The sequence below is a fragment of the Trichosurus vulpecula genome, chromosome 2, assembly GCF_011100635.1.
Source record: "Trichosurus vulpecula isolate mTriVul1 chromosome 2, mTriVul1.pri, whole genome shotgun sequence".
Taxonomy (NCBI): Eukaryota; Metazoa; Chordata; class Mammalia; order Diprotodontia; family Phalangeridae; genus Trichosurus; species Trichosurus vulpecula.
This window is the reverse complement of record NC_050574.1, coordinates 162,278,727-162,292,794: the sequence shown is the minus strand read 5'-3', so window position 1 is coordinate 162,292,794 and position 14,068 is coordinate 162,278,727. Positions and strand designations below refer to the sequence as shown.

The window sequence follows — 14,068 nt, the reverse complement described above, 5'->3', positions numbered from 1 at the left end:
AACAAAACTCTGGTGTCCTTTCGCTAGTATATATCTAGGTTTACTATTCTCTTCCTAGCTCAGTGTTAGTCTAAAGGCTTAAGGAAATTTTCTTATAAGACTTTGCTAGAGATAAGAAATTTTTTAAAATGATGAACTCATTGTTTTAATAACAGCCTCCGAAAAACAATAACTATGATGTTTACAAATTCCTCCATGGACATTATTTAAGTATGGTACTTTGCTCAGAGTAATTGCGTACCAAATGCTTCTTGGGTTGGACCATACTAGGTTATCTCTTTTGTTAACCATTAAGACAATTTAAAGTTGATATTGCAAGTATTATTATCTTGATTTTAGGCTCAAGGAAACTGATGGCCATTTAGAGGAGGCCATGGTTATACTACTAGTGAGTGCCAGGTGGCTTCTACATATTCTATTTCAATATTCAAGGATGGATGATTTCACTAAATCTTGCTGCTAGCCAAAACATTAGTTTTTTGAAAGCTTTTTGTCCAAAAGATGAAATGTTGGTGACAATGGAAATAGAAAGCATGTTTACTTCAGTGTCTTTACAAGGTCTAAATAATCTTTGACATCTTATTCACATAGACCTAGATTATAGTCAGTTTTTATTATTTTTTATTTTTATTTTATTTTATTATTTTTATATTAAATTCAAATATACAGTTGCTCAATTTAATTCAATAATTATTCATATTTTATATGTGCATTACACTTAGCTTTCTGATGAGGTGACGTAAAGATGAAGTAAATATCTCTCTCTGTCCTTAAAGTATCATACCATCTGGCAGGGTAAATGCATAAATCATGAACCTTGGATATAATTGGCATAAGAAATCTGGTCAACGTTGCAGGCTCCAAGATTCTTTAACTTTCAGTCTCACAGAGACATTTGCTTATTGTTTTAAGTGATTTTTACATAAGCTCTCTGACTTTATATGCATGAGATATAGCATGGTTTTTGTTGTTCAGTCATTCAGTCATGTCTGACTTTTTGTGACCCCATGGACCATAGCAAAGCCCTTTCTATCTTCCTCTCTTTCTCAAAGTCTGTCCAAGTTCATGTTCATTGCTTCCATGATACTATCCATCTTCTGCTGTCCCCTTTTCCTTTTGCATTCAATCTTTCCCAATATCAGGATCTTTTCCAATGAGTGCCAACTTCTCATTCTGTGGCCAAAGTGTTTAAGCTTCAGCTTCAGTACTTGCCCTTCAAGTGAATAGCCTGAATTAACTTATTTAAGCACTTATTGATTTGATTCCCTTGCTGTCCAAGGGAGTCTCAGAATTCTTCTCTAGCACCACAATTCAAAAGTGTTGATTCTGTGGCACTCAGCTTTCCTTATAGTCCAACTCTAATAGTTATATATTGCCAGTGGAAAAGCCATGGCTTTGGCTAAATGGGTCTTTGTCAGTATGGTGTGATAAGCTTCCTTTTTAGCATGTTGTACATATTTGTTATATCTTTCCTTCCAAGGTGAAAATATCTTTTAATTTCATGGCTACAGTTGCTATCTGCCATGATCTTTGAGCTCAAGAATATGAACTCAGTTCTTTCAGCCTGCAAACCTGTCGGTCTATCTATTATCTGGTTCTCTTTCAAAATCTATGCTAATCACTTTTTGAACAACTTGAGCTGGGTGGGGGTAGAGTCAAGATGGTGGAGTAAGCTGGAGCTCACCTGAACTCTCCCAAATTAAATTCCAACGAACTACAAAAAGTGCCTGAAAATTAATTCTGGAGTGGGAGATTCAAGAAAAGGATGGAATGAAACAACTTTTCAGTTCAAGATCTTTTAGAAGGTTAGAAGAAAAGGTTTGTCTCACTGGGGTAAAGGGAGAGTGCAGTCTATTACATACAGCTTCTGGGCAAGCCAGCAGCAAGTCAGTCTTGGACAGTCAAGCAGAGAAGCTTCACAGCCCTCCACACATTCTGGCAGTGATGTCCTATGCCCCCAGGTCAAGAAGATTGTGACAGTCCCCCCTATACCCCAGGAGCAAAGTCCAGCTCTAACATAAACTTAAAAATCACAAAATAGGCTGGAAAGTAAGCAAAAAAAGAATCCGACTATAGAAAGTTACTATGGTGACAGAGAAGATCAAAACACAAACTCAGAAAAGAACACCAATGTCAAAATATCTACATGCAGAGTCTCAAAGAAAAATATTCATTGGTCTCAGGCCCAACTCCTGGAAAAGCTCAAAATAAATTTTTAAAAAATAAATAAGTAGAAGAAAAGTTTAAGAAAAAAATGCAAGTGATGCAAGAGAATTATTGGAAAAAAGTCAACAGCTTGGTAAAGGAAATACAAAAAATGAAACAAAAAGATATACCAAAATTCACAGAAGGAAACAACTCCTTAAACAGTAGAATTGGCCAAATGGAAAAAGAGGTTAAGAAATTCACTGAACAAAACAACTCATTATTAATTAGTATTCACCAAATGGAAAAGGAAGTGCAAAAGCTTACTGAAGAAAATAATTCCTAAAAAATTAGAATTGGGCAAGTGGAACTTAATGACTCCATGAGACCCCAAGAAACAGTCAAACAAAATCAAAAGAATGGAAAAAATTAAACCACAAAATATCTCATTTGAAAAATAACTGACATGGAAAATAGATCCAGAAGAGAAAATTTAAGAATTATTGGACTTCCTGAAAGCTATAACACAAAAAAGAGCCTGGACATCATATTTCAAGAAACTATCAAGGCAAATTTCCTTGAAATCCTAGAACCAGAGAATACAATAGAAATTGAAAGAATCTACCATTTCTTGAAAAAGATCCCCAAATGAAAATTCCCACAAATATTATAGACAAATCCCAGAGCTCCCAGGGCAAGGAGACAATACTGCAAGCAATCTAAAAGAAACAATTCAAAGTATTGTATAACCATAATTAGGATTACACAGGATTTTAATAGCTTCTACATTAAATGATCAAAGGACCATAGGATATGATATTCCAGAAGGCAAAGGAGCTAGGATCTCCTACCCAGAGAAACTTAGTATAATACTTCAGGGGGAGAATGGACTTTAATGAAAGAGATGATTTTCAAGCAATCCCATCAAAAAGACCAGAGTTGAAGAGAAAATTTGATCTTTAAATACAGGACTCAAGAGAGGCATAAAAAGGTAAACAGGAAAGAGAAAAACATAAGGAAACTGTTTATATTCCTACACAGTAAGATTATATTTGTAACTCTTAAGAACTTGATCACTGTTGTGGCAGTTAGAAGGAATATACATAGACAGAAGGCACAGATATAAGTTGACTAGGATTGAATGACATCCAAAAAAAGGTAAGGTGTAAGAAAAAAATTGCACTGGGAGAAGAAGTAAGGGAGAGGTAGAAGGGGCTAAATATGAAGAGGCATAAAGGACCTATTACAGCAGTGGGAAAGATGGGAGAAGTGCAATCTTACTCTCACCAGAATGTGCTCAAGGAGCCAAGAGAAATATAAAGTACATAACAAAGACTAATTAAAAAGGACTCAATAAGGACAGACTGTTTACCTTTTATGTATGTAACATGTATGTCTAATATTGTGATTAGTAATTAGGTAGTTCATAAGAAAGATTGGGGTATATCTGAGTGTGATATGACTTTAAAAGCTAAAACCATTTAGGAAGAGCTAAAAAGAGTGATTATCTTATACAAATGAGGGATGAGAGGAATTAGACGGGGGAGAAGGGCTATTAGTTCTGGAAACCTACTTTCATTGAGAATGAGATCATTCAAGAGGGAACAAAACATATATACATATATATACATACATATATGTGTATGTATATATATATATACATATATATCTATGTATAAGTGTCTTCTAAATTAAAAAAGAAATAAAATGCCAAGGGTACAGGGAGGGGGGAGAGGATAAGGGAGGGATCTCTAGAGGGGAAGGTGAAGAAATAGTTGAAAGGGGAGGTATATAAGGGTGTTTCAATTAATGGGAATGGGAGGATTAAGGAAGGAATCCTTGGGAGGACAAGGGAGGGATCTTTTTTAGAATGGAGGGTGAGAGAGCTGGTGAAAGGTGGGTAAAAATGTATGTTCAGATTTATGGGAATGGGAGGATAGGGGAGAGATCCTTGGTGGTGGTGGTGGGGGAGGTTAAGTAATAGGAGGGCAAGGTAGCAGGTAGAAGTAATTAGAGGAATTAGGAGGGATAGGAAATTAAGAGATATGCACAAATATAAAAGCAAAGATCAGAAGGAGAATTTGTTAGGGAAAGTATATGTCTATATATGTATGTATGTATGTAAATATATGCATATGTGTATGTATATATCTATGTATGAATATAAATACATCCATGCTTAATTGTAGCCTTCTGGGGTGGGAGTAGAAGAGGGAAAAACAAAAAAGTGCACAGCAATGAACAAAAGAAAACTTATAAGGAAGCAAAGATGGACAGCTCTGAACACAATGCCTAGCATTCATTCTATAGGCTTTCTTGAAATGGAAAAGTATTGTATATACTTTTCATCTTTTCTTACATTCTCCTGTGCACATGACATGCTTTTTTTCTTTTCTTATTTTGTATTAACATTTCAATATTTAAGTTTATAATATATTTCTTTTTTTCTCTTCTATTCTGTATTGTGGGTAGGAAGCACCAACATAGTAAAAATGATAGTTCTAACTAAATTAATCTACTAACTCAATGTCATGCCAATCAAACTATCAAAAATTATTTTATAGAAATATAAAAATGATTACAAAAGTCATCTGGAAGAACAAAAGATTAAGAATATCAAGGAAATTAATGGAAAAAAAATGAAAGGAAGATGGCCTAGATATAGTAGATCTCAAACTATTATAAAGTGGTAATCCTCAAAACAATCTGGTAATGACTTAAAAAATAGTATGATGGATGAATGGAATAGATTCAGTATGCAATATGTAGTAGTAAATGACCATAGTAATTTAACGTTTGATAAACTAAAAGATCCAAGCTTTTGGGACAAGAATTCACTGTTTGACCAAAACTGCAAGGAAAATGGAAGAAAAATATGGCAGAAATGAAGTATACCAACATTTCACACTGAATACCAAGATAAAGTCAAAATGGGTACATCAGTTAGATATAGAAGGAAATATAATAGGCAAATTAGCAAATCATGGAATAGTTCACCTGTCAGATCTATATATAAGGGAAGGATTCATTACCAAACAAGAGATAGAGAGCATTACAGGATGTGAAATTGATGAATTGGATTATATGAAATGAAAATGTTTACACAAACAAAACTTATCAAACAAGATTAGAAGGCAGAAATCTAAGGAAAGGTTTTATATTAAGTATTACTGATAAAGGCCTCCTTTCTCAAATATGTAGAGAACTGATTCAAATTTATTTTTTTTTTGAAACTGCCTTTATTTTACATGGATCCTCACAAAAACACTAGGCAAGACCCATGATGCTCTATAGTGTCCTCAGCTCAACACCAGCCCATCACCTTCAAAAGAATTCAAGCAATCCTTGCTTCACTCCCCTTCAGGCCAAGTGGGACAGCAGGAGTTACAAAGACAAAGTGGGGTATGGGCTAGGTAAAGGGTCAGAAAGGATGGGACCTATGGCTACCCCACAGGACCCCAGGGAGAGCAGGGCTGGGTCACAAGGAGGAAAAACTGCCCTTTAATCAGGGAGATATTTGGGTGCAGGATGGATGATAGGGAGGTGAGTTAAGAGAATCAAGACCCTGAGCATTGGAGGAGTTAAAATGTACCATAGACTGGGCTGCCTGGGCCCTACTGAAGGAAATGCTGAATCTAGAAGGGGAGAATAGGCAACAGGGAAGGGAGGGAGCCATGCCAAGGGGACTTTGCTGTTTATGGCTCCAGCCACTGGTACTCATTCGTAAGCCATCATAGCCCTTGCCAGAACTGGTAGCGAATGCTGTGGTGGGGGCAACTATCAGCTCTAAGGTGTGCAGAAGGAGTCCTCATTGGGAATCTTGAGCATTAAGTGCTCTGGGAGGCTCTCTAGGATGGCCCAACAGGTGGCCCCCAGGGATAGCAGATTCTGGACTCTTGTTGGTGGTGTCTCCACCCAGTGGGCTGCAGGTTTACAGGAGTTGCTCCCCATTCCTCCTCCCACATATCCCCCACTAATGGGCAACTCTGTGTCTCAGAAGCTTGGAGAGAAAGGGATAAAGCCCAGTGGCTTTTTCTTATGTTCTCTGACTCCAACACAAGTCCCCAGGTTATCTCAGGAAAGTGTCCAAACTAGCCTGGACAGAGCGGGCTGCTTTCCTTGACACACAGCCTTGCACCTAGGCTTGGGTGTTAGAAACAGTGGATGGATGGCAGGGGAGTCAGTGGGTTGAATATACTTGCTTCATTCTCCAAGCCCATCAAAGCTTTTTCTTATAGTTCCACTATTCTTGCATGGGTCCCCCAGGTTGCCCAGGGGGCTATTCTTGCCCACGACAGCACTCTGAATGAATGATGGAAATTTCCCCATCAGCTCATCATCTTATTCTCCAGCTCAATGCTAATCTCCAAGAGAAAGATCATTCACTGTCATGGGTTGTTATCTTTTCTGAAGATGCCAGGGATCATAGAGCTTGATTGCTCCTGGAGGAGCTTCTTAGCTGGGATAAACCTGGAGCTGTGGGGCTGGGCTAGGGGCTTGTACACATCAAAAGGAGAATTCAGATCAATGTCCTCACCACAGGCTGGCTATTTAAGCTCATCATTTCCACAAGAGCTTGGCTAAGACAAGTCAACTGAGTCCCTCACTGGTGTGGGACAGCAGGTTCCAGGTCCGCTGTAGGACCATAAGCTTCTTCTTTAAATTCATGATTTTCTTTTCTTCATTCTGTAAATCCTTTTGGGTTGATTTCAGTTCCTCCTTGACATTAGCAAGCTGAGAGAATGCCTTTTGTAACTTGTTATTAAAAGAAAGCATGTCCTTCCTTAGCTTATCTTCTAGCTCACCTGAGGCCTTCCAGGCCTCTTTGAGATTTTAATTCTCTTTCTTCAGTAATATGCAGTATACAGCCTGTTGTTCCATGGCCAACTGGCCTGCTCCCATGTCTCAGATCATCTGTTCCACCTCTGGGCACTGGCTCTGGAATGGGATCTCAAGCTGTTCCATGGTATTCATTTTGTTCCTTAGGTAACAGGCCTCCTCTTTCATATTCTTGGTCTCATCCTGCTGTTGCTCCAAGTACTAATCTGTTTCTTGAAGGATTAACACAACATTTCTGACTCACCCAGGGCCTTTTGCAGTGACTCTATGGTGATATTGCGCACATTTAGTACTTCTCTCAAAGAGTCAATGATGGACTGCAATCTTTCTTCTCTATTACTTTCAAGGATATCTGGTTTCTAGTCTTATCCAGTTCATTCTTTAAGGGTTCTGTATCTAAGCCTGTTTCCTCTCCCTGAACAAGGTCAAAGAACAGCTTATTGATATTGGATCTTTTGCCAATCTGGATCTGACATTGTGGACATGTACAACTTGGAGCAGTGCCAAACCATTTAATGAGGCATGTCAGGTAGAAGGTGTGCCCACAGTTATTGGTGGCCATATCCATGGAGTGGTCAAAGTAGTCTGAGTAGATTGTACAGAGTTCACAGATCAGCATCCCAGATCCTGGCACCTCTGCATGGGGAGCCCATCATCAGTGCCTGAGACAGGCCTGGGGCCTGATTTGAGGAGATCTGGTGGCAGGGGACAGGTCCCTCGGGCCTATGGTTTCCAGAGCTGGGCTAGAGCAACTGGCCACAGAAGATTATAATTTCCCTTCAAATTTGACTTCTCAGCTGAGTCAAAATCTGTTTTCCTTCAAATTTGACTCCTGAACTGAGTCAAATCATTCCCCAATTGATAAATGGTGAAAGGATGCAAACAAGAAGTTTTCAGACAAAGAAATCAGCTTTGTCTATAGCCATATGAATAAATTTCTCTAAATCACTCCTGTGACAAATGAAAATTAAATCTCTGAGCACCATCTCACATCAGATTGGCTAATATGATAGATGAGGAAAATGATAAACATTGGAGGGGATGTGAGGAAACTGGGAAATTAATGCACTGTTGGTGGAGTTGTGGACAGATCCAACCATCCTGGAGTGAAATTTGGAACTATGCCCATAGGACTACAAAACTGTTCATACATTTTGATCCAGCAATAGCTCTAACAGATCTGGATCCCAAAGAGATAAAAAGGAGTGGAGGGAGAGAACTTATTTATACAAAATATTTATAACAACTCTTTTGGGGTGGCAAAGAATTGGAAATTGAGGGGATGCCTATTATTTGGAGAATGGCTGAAAAAGTTGTGGTATATAATTGAAATGGAATATTATGGTACTATAAGAAATGATGAACAGGGTGATTTCACAAAAACCTGGAAAGACATATGAAGTGATGCAGAGTGAAGCGCACAGAACCAGGAAAATATTGTACACAGTAACAGCAATATTGTAAAATGAAGAACTGTGAATAATTTAACAATTCTCAATAATACAATGATTGAAGAGAATCCTAAAAGACCCCATCAAAAATGCCATCTGTGTACATAGAAAAAACAAATGGAATCCAAATGAACACCAAAATATATTATTTTTCACTTTTTATTAAAGTTTTCTTCAACAAAATGACTAATATGGAAATGATTTACATAACTCCACATGTATAACCCGTATCAGACTGTTTACTGTCTTAGGGAGGGGGGAGAAGAGAGTGGGAGGGAGAGAATTTGGAACTCAAAAATTTTTCAAAAAGAGTATTAAAAATTGCTTTTACATTTAATTGGAGAGAAAAGATAAAATATGACTTAAACATAATTTGTGATTCATTCATTTATTCCTTTCTGTCCTCAGTACAGTACATTGCACAGTATATGTACTTAATATTTGCTCATGTAAGTTGAGATACAAATTTCTGAAAAGTATTATGGTAGGATTTAATCACTAGGGACTCAAGAGTCCTCTTTTGTGAAGACTGACCACTCAGTGTTCCATTTCCAGGGGAGGTGAGGGATGGGCTGTGTGACAGAGTTGGCAAGAGTTTGGGAGAGGAGAACTCCTGGTCTTCTATCTTCCAGCTTCAAGAGAGAAAATATGGCTCCAGATGATTCTCTTCAGGGTGGGGTCCCTAGAGACAGATAAGGGCTTTGGAAGGAAGCTGAAGTAAAGAGGAGCTGGTACCTCAACCATGTCCCCAATCCCAGCATACCATTCTAGAGACATCAAGGAATGTCCCCTGGAATGAGTTCTGGAGCTCTCTCTTAGGTGAGATCCAATTGGGAGAGATCATTTTTTCTGCGTATTGCCTGATATATTCTCTATTCCGTATAACTTCTCTGACTCCTGTTTGCTATAAGCCAAGCTTTGTGAGCAGCAGATGGAAAGTCTTAGGACAACTGACCAAATCACTTTAATAAAAATCCTGTCTATAATATCCCCAACAACTGGTCATCGGGCCTCTTCTTCAAAAGCTCCAGCCATGAGGAGTACAACAGTGAATGTCACTGTTGATTCTCATCATAAAAATGTAAGCTATTGTTATTTTGGTGCTGTGATTAGAACAATGCCTTCATAATTGTCTTTTTCCCCTATGTTGACTACAATCTTATGAGAAACTTTTCTCAGTCCTTTGGTTTTTATATCTAACATCCTTCTAGCTTATCAAGGATAGATAAGAACACCCAGATGTATACTAGCACAAGAACAACAGAACTTTTGCAGGAAGCACACACTTTTTTTGGTAGCAAGATTTACCACTCAGGCTACTGGGTCCTTTGCTTACAAAAAACCCACCCAAAACAAACAAACAAACAAAACCAAACTGATATACACCCCAGGGCATACCAGGATATTAGACCGTGCTTTCTACCATGGCTCATCCGAAGGAAGAAGGTCCTCTCATTGTACTTCTTAGCCAGAACACCCATGCACTTAGAACCAAAGATAAGTAAATATATTAAAAGGAGAGAATTTCAGTTGAAGAAGTGCTGCTGAAAATGGTTCACCTAGTCATGAGCTATAATATCTCATTCTTTTTCACAGTACACTCTACAACTCTTTTCCATTATTAAGAAAGCTCCTTTCAGGCTAAATGTTTCTTGTCATATTACTTCTATTTGTTGGTGTTCATGGAAACCTGGTATCATCCTGAAGACAAATCTACTGGCAGTCTATCACTCAGTAACTAACTTATTGAGATCCTTGTTGCTACCAACTATGAATCTCTGGTCCATTTAACTATTCTCCAACAAATTTAGTGCCTGACTCATGCTTATTTTCTATTCCTCATTTTTTGTCCAACTTCCTCAACTACCATAATACCTTAATTCAGGCTACTTCAACAATGAGGAGTGATCACCCTTTTAACAACTGACCTAATCTTCCTGAAACTCAATTTAAATAAATTGATCCCAGATGACAATTCCTCAGGAAAGTACTGGCAACAAGGTCTGAGAAAATAACCACGAACATAGAGGGCAAGAATTAGGACCCACAAGAAAGCAGTAATGATTTTTTTCCCAGAAAAGAGGGAATCCTTGGTGAGATGAGTTCCTGTGGGAGCTTCTGTCTCTGTATTACTAATGAGGTCCCAGGAATTTTCTTAACAACCAGAACACCCTTAAGGTATATCAGCAAGAGCTTTGTAGGCATGAGTAAATGTTGTTTCCTTACCTATAGCTAAAGAGGAAACTGGAAAACGTCACAATTAGAAATGATCATTTTCAGATCAAATCAATTTCTAGAGCATTTCAGAGATGGAGTCCTGTGCCCTCATTCCCACTAACACTAAAAAGGATTAGAAGTCTCTGTGCCATGACCATAGTAACTTTCATAGAAGACATTGACCTCCCATGACTCTGTGGGTGAAGAGGCTTCAAGAGTCAATGCTAGAGGATGAGTATTTGATTAATTTGGTATCATTCTTCATTCTACAAAAAATTTCATGGAACTCCAGGGATCTGCAAAAGGACATCGCTATATTCTTTTCTAGCAATCATTGACCATGGCATGGGGCAGAAGACTGGGTATAGGTGGTTTAAAAGCTACAAAGAGATTTGTGGAAGTATGAGGAACTTCATCTTACAATTAAAGAAATACAGAATTTGAGAGCTGGAAGGGAACTTCCATTTACTTCAAGTCATACTCCACAACTGCACCCAAATACCCACTAAAGCAATGGGCATTATCCAGCCTCTACCTGAAGAAGGAGAACTCATTACCCAGCAAAGTAGCCCATTTCCTTTTGGGATAAAAATAATGGTTAGAGATTTTATCCTTCCATCAAGGGTAAATTCACTTTGCAATATTACTACTTTGCCCTTGTTGCTGCTCTTTGGGGACAAACTGAGTAAGTCTAATCTGATTCAGAGATTTAAAATACTTAGAAACAATTATCATGCCCAACTGATTCTTCCCTTCTCCAGGCTAAACTTTCAAAAGTCTTTCAAATTGTCCTGAAATGGTATGTACTCAAGATTATTCATGACTCTCATTGTCCTTGTCTTGATTTTCTCCACTTTGTCAGTGTCCTTCCTTAACTATGGCAAAAAGAACTGGACACAATACTCCAACTGTGATTTGACCAAGGTTGAGTATGGTAGAATTCTCATTTCCTTATTCCTGCAAACTATGCCTCTGTCCATTTAACCAAAAATTACTTTAGGTTTTTTAATTATCACATTTGCTGGCTCATTATATTGAATTTGTAGTCTACTGAATCCCCTGATCTTTGTCAAACAAGCTGACTTTTAAACTTACCTCTCTATATGTATTTTTTTTTATTTTTGGAACTGATTCCTGTAACTGCAATGCAGAAATTTACATTTATTCTTATTAAATTTTGTCATACTAGATTAAGTCTATTGTCCTAAACTATCATCATTTCTTTTGGATCATGTATTGGTCAAATTCTGAGTTCCTTTTCTCTCCAAGCTTTGTGTCATATAAAAATGCAAACCATCAAACTTTCATCTGAGTCATTGATCAGTATGTGATCAGTAGTACAATACAGAATACTAATCCCTAAAGCGCTCTACTGAAGATCAGCTTTCAAGTTGACATTGAATCATTGACTCCTTTTTGTGAGGTGTTCCACAAAATGCAAATCCATGAAACTGCACTTCTCTCCATTTCATGTTACTTCACCTTTTCTATAATATGTTTTTTAAATCGAATATTTTGCCAAAATTTAAATACAATAAGTATATACCTTTTCTCTTATTGCCCATTATATTAATCTACTTTTTTATGCAAAAATGTCTTGAGACCTGAAGAACTCTCCCCATAGAGGACAGATTTCTTACCAGCTCACAGCATTCCAATTATGTGCCCTTGGCAATGACTGAACCCCCTTTTCCTTACCTTTGAAAAGGAGATAGAGTCAAGAGTTCCCAACTTTGTAAGCTCCAAAAGTAATTGGTAGACAGCTCAACAGCCACTGGTCTGTGAATTGAGTTCTACAAAGACTCAAGAGCTTTGGTGAATTGTTGTGAGGAGAGAGTTGGTTTTGGGTTCTATCTTTTATGTCTGCTTACTACATGACATAAGCCACACTGTTCTTTAAGATGTTACATATATAATACATATATATTTTTGCATACATTTTATTTTGTGAGCAAACACCCTTGAAACTAGTTTTATGTATCAAAATTATTATTGTTGTACATATAGTAGAAAAATTCAAGCATGTCATTTTCCAATAGTCCGGCTTACCTGCCTTATATACCTGTGACGTCGCCAGTCTTCAGTTTATGGTAGGAAAATAGACAGAGAAAAAACAATCAAAAGAATATATATTATAACTTTTCTGTTCTGTCTGAAGTTTCATGCAAGACTGTTAATAATAATTCCCATCTTCCCTCTCTTGTCCACAGATCATTGTCTCTTCTTACTCTGCACTCAAAAAGGATGGAGAAAGGAAATTATTCACTGGTGACTGAGTACGTCATCATAGCGCTGACAGACCAGCCTGAGCTCCAGCTGTCACTTTTCTTCCTGTTCCTAGGGATTTATGTAGTCACTGTGATGGGGAACCTGGGCATGATTATACTTAATAGACTGAATTCTCATCTATACAACCCCATTTATTATTTCCTCTGTAGTTTGTCCTTTGTTGATCTTTCTCAATAAACTCTTATCACACCCAAAATGCTAGTGAATTTTGTGTCAGAGAAGAACACCATCTCTTACTCTAATTGCACAACTCAGTTCTGTTTTTTTGCCTTTTTTGCCATTTGTGAAGGTCAAATGTTGGCTGTGATGGCATATGACTGCTATGTTGCTATATGCCATCCCCTTCATTATAATCTTATCATGTCCTATCAGGTATGCTCATGATTGGTGGGTGGCGTGTAGATGATGGCCTTAGTTGGGGCTACAGCTCACATAGGTTGTTTGCTTCAAATGTTCCTCTGTAAGGAAAATACCATCAATCATTACTTCTGTGATCTTCTTGAACTCTTGAAGCTCTCTTGTTCTAGCACTTGTGCTAATGAAGTGGTGGCTCTTGTCTCCAATACATCTAATATTTTTCCCCATGCTGACCATTATTTACTTTTATGTTTTGATCATTGCTAGCATTTTAAAAATTCAATCCACTGGAGTCAGATCAAAAGCTTTCAGTACCTGTAGCTCCCATATTGCTGCAGTTGGTGTCTTCTTTGGCTCCTTTACATTCATGTACTTAAAGCCATTTCCAGTCAGTTCCATGGAACAAGAGAAAGTATCCTCAGTCTTTTACGCTATCATTGTGCCCATGCTAAACCCCCTTACCTACAGTCTGAGAAATAAGGGTGTCAAAATTGCCTTGAAGAAAATGATAGAAAGACCAACATTCTAGTGAATTAGAATGAGTTAATGGCTATAGTAGATTCTGTTGAGGGAGGGAGAGAGGATATTTGTACAAAGCTGATACTCTGTCCTATACCTATAATTCATTAGAAGACCAACTCAGCCTCAAACCAGTAGACTATATCTCTCTTCCCGATTTATCCACCTGCTACCTCTCTGTTTTGCATTCCAGATGGACATAGTACTAGTGAAATTCAGCCATGTATTCACTAGCTCCTTTTATTTAAAGA

At 37.8% G+C, this 14,068-nt stretch overlaps 2 pseudogenes; one reads left to right on the top strand and one right to left on the bottom strand.

The window, feature by feature from the left end:
• Positions 1-6,705: 6,705 nt before the first annotated feature.
• On the bottom strand, positions 6,706-7,603 carry LOC118836814 (annotated as a pseudogene).
• A 4,603-nt stretch (positions 7,604-12,206) lies between these two features.
• Positions 12,207-13,827, top strand: LOC118839963 (annotated as a pseudogene).
• Positions 13,828-14,068: the final 241 nt, after the last annotated feature.